Raw genomic sequence first — 6,578 nt, 5'->3', positions numbered from 1 at the left:
TACATTATACTATAAATTAGATTTTTTTTTTCATAAACATAATAAAAATTAAATAATAAAACGTAAAAAAAATTATATAAGTATAATAGTCTAAAAATTTCGACATAAAAATGATATATTTTGTAAAAAACATTTAATTTCTGATTCTTTTTTATATCTAAGCACATATTTTGTAATCGTCTTTCATATTTATTTTATTTTGTAAAAAACCGTACCTGTTTTAATTTTTAATAATTAATTAATTGCCATTGAATTTAACTTTTGTAGTGCTTCAATGAACATCCAAATATTTGGATGCTGAGTTCTTACCAAAGTTTTAAATTTATTATTGAAACCTTCACTTATATTATTTGTTCTACCTGTGTTTTTCTTTATAGCATTACGTATAAATAAGGAGGAAATAATATTATTTAATATAAAAATATTATTTTATTAAACAAAAAATAATCGAAAATATATTGGGGGGGGGGGGGGGGGGGGAAATGTCCTACTACGCTAAAAACAGTCGGTGGGAAAATGTCCGGGGGGAAATTGTCCGGATACCAAAAATAACATTGTAAGAATAATTGAAATTTATTGTTATAAAAATCTTATTTCTTAGGTACTGGAAAATTATGATCACTAATTTGTCAAAATATTATGCTAAAAATATTTTATAACTATTAAAAGTTTAATTTTATAAAATATTTTATGTTCTCGTATTTTAATATAATACTATTTCAATAATTAAATTGAATTAAATAGTCTCGCATTTTATAATTTACTATAATGTTAAATAAATACTTGTTATTATGAATGCATATTACTGTTATACTACTTATTATAAATTACTCTAGAGTGCGCCCTTGCTCCACAAAGTATCCACGAATGATGTCTTGGAGCTAGACAATATTCAATAGGAAAACCATTATAGTAGTATGCCTCAAACAAATATATAAACATTTATTTTATTGGATGTTTTTACTTTTTTATACTTATAATTAATAAAGATTTTTAATTTTATTTATAACTTATAGCACCGCATATATTATTATGGTTACAAATTATACTATAATATTTGGGATATATATGAGTGTAATGAATAATACTGAAATCGCTTTTATTTGGTTTAATTTGTTTTTCAATTAATTTTTTAACCATTCTTGCGTTTTTGGGCCAAGCACATCGTCCTTTGAACGCCCATGAGTCAGGAACAGCCTCTACACTAGGGCTGTTCGATTATTTTTGGGGGGAATCGATTATGATCATGCACAATTAATTGAAAAAATCGATTAATTGAAAAATGATTAATCAACCGATTAATCAGAATCGCGATTAACCGATTAATCGATTAATTTAATTAACGATTAATCGATTATTTGTAACAATCAATTTATAATTTAATCAAGAAGTAATTAAGTAATTAATTTATTAATAAGTTAACAGTGCAATTTTATTAAGTCTTGAGTCATAACCGAATATAAAGTTCTAAAATATCCTGATTTGATTAATAGATTTATGACATAAAAATAAAACTATAAATCCTTTTGAAAGTATTAGCAGTTAGCACTATTAAATATTAATCAAGAGTTACTACTTAAAAAACTAAATTTTGCAAAAATACATTGTAAAGAATATGATTTTATTATTTTTATTAGATCTTGTCGACTTACTATACTGGCCTACTGATAGGTTGCAAACATTTAGAAGTTTACAACTTAAAATTATTGATACTTATGTCTTATAGTGCTCCTTTGAAAATAAATCATGGTATTCCAACCGAACACTATATTCTAAAATCTTAAGCTAGTAAAATATTTAAAATTGTATGATAATGGTTCAATAATAATTATCTAGAGCTGAACTTAAATAAAACTAACTATATAATCTTTATTGTTCAAAATATTTTTTATGATTAAAATGTAATCTAAGCATTCTAAGCATCCATAAAGATTCTTCAGGTTTTGTGTAATTAATACTTCCACAAATTGTTCTTGTACCAATATTAAAAAAGTACATTTCTTAATTAAGGCGTAAGTTAGCTTTCTATGTTTCAAGGACATAAGATTATTAAGATTTATTCTAGACAGACAAGAATACAAGATTACAAGAAACTTCTTTGTATTATATTTTTATAAGATGTAATATGTATACAATTTTTAAGGAAACGGTTTGAGTACGAACTTCTTGTTCATAGATAAAAATATAAGTTGTGAGCAGTGTTCATCACTTAATGATGCTCTATGATCCGTAACAATATTTCCAGCTCTACTGAAGACTTTTAAAATTATAAAAATTAAATTACAAAAAATACATACTCTATCATTTGATTGTGTTTGATTAAATGTATCAAATATTGCGGTCAATCCTACATTTTGTTTTTTTGTTCGTGGTTCGGAATCAATAATTAATGTATTATTTGAAGTTTTTATCCAATATTCCCAAGCTTAAATACATTCTTCTTTAATAAGAGTTTTTATTGCTGAGGTTTCTGCATCATGAGTTTACAAAGAAATCACGACAAACTTAAATCTAGGATCAAGCACTGTACAAATTTTTAAAATATCATTATTGTAACGAACATGAAGCAAATCAACTATTGTTTGAAGAACTGTTTTTTTCAATGTTTGATCAATATTAATTTCATTATCATTGGTTGCGGTTTCTGTTAGTTTATTTTCTACAATTTTTATGACTGGTATAATTGCTGATGCTGTTACAAATGTTTCACCTGCAAGATTGTCTGAAATTTGTCGAATAGGCTGTAAAACATGTAATAATGTTTTTAAGACAATCATTTCTTCTTCATTATACATTTTGTCTTTGTGAATGCCATTTTTATAACTTCTTAGAAATGATGCTAATGCTAATTCTTGAGATATGGCTATTTCTATTAGGTCTAACAATGACCACCACCTTGTTTTTGAATATGTTGGAAATTTCACAGTTGGTAACCCATAGCGTCGTTGCTCAATGGACAATTCTCTAATGGCCGTCCAACTATAACCAAAAATGTTCTGAATTGCCTTAACTTTATTAACAGCAGTTTTAACCTGATCTAAGTTGAAAACTCTTTTTATAGCTATATTATAGCTATGTCCAAAACAAGAAACATGTGAAATTGATACATTATTTACTGCTTTTAATACATTAGCCCCATTATCAGTTGTTATCGCTCCAATACCAACATTTATTTCTCGATCATACTCTAGTAAGATTAGCTGTATAGCATCTGCCAAATTTTCTCCTGTATGATTGTCTGACATTTCTCGACACCCAAGGCATATTGTTTCTATAAAATGTATTTATTATTATTATAATTATTAATATGTTATTTTATATTACATTGAATTGAATTATAATTTTTTACCTAAATTCATACTTTTATCCATAAAATGTCCAGTTAAAGCTATAAATGGTTTTTGTGCTACAGATGTCCAGCAATCAGTTGTCAAAGATAAAAATGTTGTACTAGATAAAATGCTTTCCACTTTCATTTTAGTTTCTTTGAATAGATCTGGAATTTTTCTATTAGACAATGTGGTTCGGCTAGGCAGTCGATAACTAGGATTTAAAGCGTTAACAAATAGTTTAAATCCTTCTTTGTCTACCAAATTATAAGGCATCATATCAACAGAAATGAAATATGCCAGAACTTTATCAAATTTCAGTTTTGAATTTGGAATTAAAGTGAAGGACTTCATAGATGATTGTTTAGGTTCAAATTTAGGCTTCTTGGTCACATTAATTTGACAGTTACTATTATATGGTACTTCTGAGGAGGCGACGAATCAGTTAATTGTAATGTATCTTGTGATGATGTTAATCTAAAAATAATAATGCAAATTGTTCAAACTTAATTACTTTGAAAACTTATTATCCTAAAATTATTATACATATATGATTTATACTTATTTTAATAATATTATAATAAAATATGATACAATATACATATTGCATATATTACCAGATTACCTATATGGCTATATAATGATTGTGTTGCTTTTAGAAAATTTTGTAATTTTAGGTAAATCCACTAATTCACATACTGTTTTTATAAGTACTAATAGTAATCAGTACTATAGTATTACTGTATAAGTGTTAACTATTACTACTAAATATATTTAATAGGTGTATTATTATTTTTTTAATGTAATATTTAACTATGAAATAAAAAAAATCATTAAAATTATATAGTAATATAAAATTTTTTTAATTAGGTAAATTTAAAAAAAAGGTGGGTAAGTGGGTGTCGGCGGTGTCGCTCTGTTGTACAGTAGGTTACAACTTACAAGTAACTGTAATGGATTATGTTAAATTTGAATCCAATGATATAAATGTTATAATATAATTTAATCATTATATAAGATAAACGATTCTGAGCTAAGACGGTCAGTCAGCTGTCAGCCTACTTATGATATTACAAAGTATAGTTTTTAGATATTATTGTGAATAAAATAATTTGTATGTTATATATAAGAATAAGATATAACCAGATATAACCTATTTACATGGAACTTTGAAATTTTCAATCTTTAGCAATAAAAGTTGAACATTTTATAATCCCTAAAATAATATTGTACATTGCTACATCAGTACGCCAGTACCTATGTAAATAATAATTATATATGTAGTTTTACACTACCTTAAGGGATAATTTATATAGTTACAATATTCTGTTTAAAAAGTTCAAAAAAAAATATATATATTAAAATCTGAAATGACAAAGTGCCTTAATTGGAAGACTTCTTTGATCCATATTTTTTTTCCAAACCGTTAATTTATCCATAAAATTTATTTATTTTTCTAACTTCTAACTTCTAGTTAGTAACAGATTGTAAATTGTTTTGTAAAACTAAAAAAAAATAATTAAAATCTGAGTACCCACCTAATTATTTATAATAAGTTACAAATTATAATTATAATAGTATGTACTATGTACTATATAATACAGAAATAAATATCTACCAACGATCTACATTCTACGCCACCTACCTACCAAAACTATAAATTTATAAAACGATCCAGTGTCAAGTAAAAAACGTTGACAATTTGTAATCATTATTCATTTATTCATTAATATGTAATTAAAATATTATGTAAATTAAATTTAGAAATAGTAAAATTCTATAATAAATAATTACTAACTCAAGTGTATCGTTTTCCGGGATCATAGTATTGCTTTGATCTTTTTTCTTTGAATTTCTTAGTTCGTGGTATTCAGCTTTGTGAGTACTACTTAAATGATTCCATAAATTTGTCGTATTTCCAGAATTTGAATAGCCTTTGAAACATATGTCACAAGTTGCCCGAGTTCCACACTCGGACTTAGTGAAAGCATTCCACACAGCTGAACACATCTTAATTAATAATCTTATTCTTATAATCTTGTATTGTCACAATTGAAAATTTGAACCACTTAAGCAAAGCCGCAAAGGTAGAACTCGTCGAAGACCGAATGCTGGTTAAGTTAGAAAATACTAAAGACTAAACGAGAGTAAACTAAAGAGAGAACGGTCGCGCGAATGGAGAGTGGCGAGTGGCCGTGGTGTAAATGTGTAATGTAATACTGTAATAGTAATACACTAATACACTAATACTAATTACCCACACAGCATTTAGGTGATGATTATATTTTAAAAATATTCTCTCATCATAAACACGAAAATATTCTGACAAATTTATTTTAAAAATATTTTCTAAACGCTTCAATGGAAATATTTTAAATAGTTTATCTTAGAAATATTTTTAGTAATTTATTTTAGAAAGATTTTCTAATAGTTCACAACTAAAATATTTAAGTAAATTATTTTAGAAATATTTTTTCATCATTCTGATGTTATTTTTATTTTTTTTAATAATTGCAGCATTGCCGTTTTTTTACGTTCCCGTTTTTTAAGTGCGCCATTATAGCCCTCCTATAATATAATATGTCCCTAGAAATTATTATCCACCCCACACTTGAAAATTCCTGCAAGTATGCCAATAATATCATATTATTATATATAATTTATTTTCAATTTTTTTGGGGTGGAAGGGTTTCTAATTCCGAATGATATAATTTGTGTATAATATGCAATATGCATTATACATTTATACTGATATAGTTATAGAGTGTTCGACTTATTGATGATGGTTACAGCAGGGGGGCAGAGTATTTCAACTATAAGGCTGGATTTAGTGCTCGACCGACGGTCAGCGCGTACCGTCGGCACTGACGGTACGCGCTGATCATCGGTCGTGACAAAGCGTTTAGTGCATAGCTGATCGGCAACTATATCGGTCATATTGTGTATGTTATTTCGTTATTAATCAATTTTTTTAAAAACTTCAACTTTAACTTTTGGAAAGATGAATCCATACCTAGTAAATTCTATGATATGTGCGTATTATTTACGCAAACAATTAGGACAAAATAAAAAAAGACGTAGGAGATATCATGTCCACCCAGTTATTGTAGACCGGCCAATTGAAGGTGAATTCTGTACGCTGTTTTCAAAATTACGGGAACACGAGTCAAAATTTTTTGATTACTTCCGAATGTCTATTAAAAGTTTTGATGAGCTGCTTGCAAAACTAGAAGATTCTTTGAAGCATCA

At 26.7% G+C, this 6,578-nt stretch overlaps 1 pseudogene; it reads right to left on the bottom strand.

Moving 5' to 3' along the window:
• Nucleotides 1-2,138: 2,138 nt before the first annotated feature.
• Nucleotides 2,139-5,339, bottom strand: LOC107171455 (E3 SUMO-protein ligase ZBED1-like; annotated as a pseudogene).
• Between the last annotated feature and the right edge of the window lie 1,239 nt (nucleotides 5,340-6,578).

The sequence above is a fragment of the Diuraphis noxia genome, unplaced genomic scaffold, assembly GCF_037042655.1.
Source record: "Diuraphis noxia isolate RWA-SAM2 unplaced genomic scaffold, SU_Dnox_SAM2 contig0001, whole genome shotgun sequence".
In the NCBI taxonomy this organism is placed as follows: domain Eukaryota; kingdom Metazoa; phylum Arthropoda; class Insecta; order Hemiptera; family Aphididae; genus Diuraphis; species Diuraphis noxia.
Note: the sequence above shows the minus strand (reverse complement) of the source record. Positions and strands in the feature narration are given on the sequence as shown.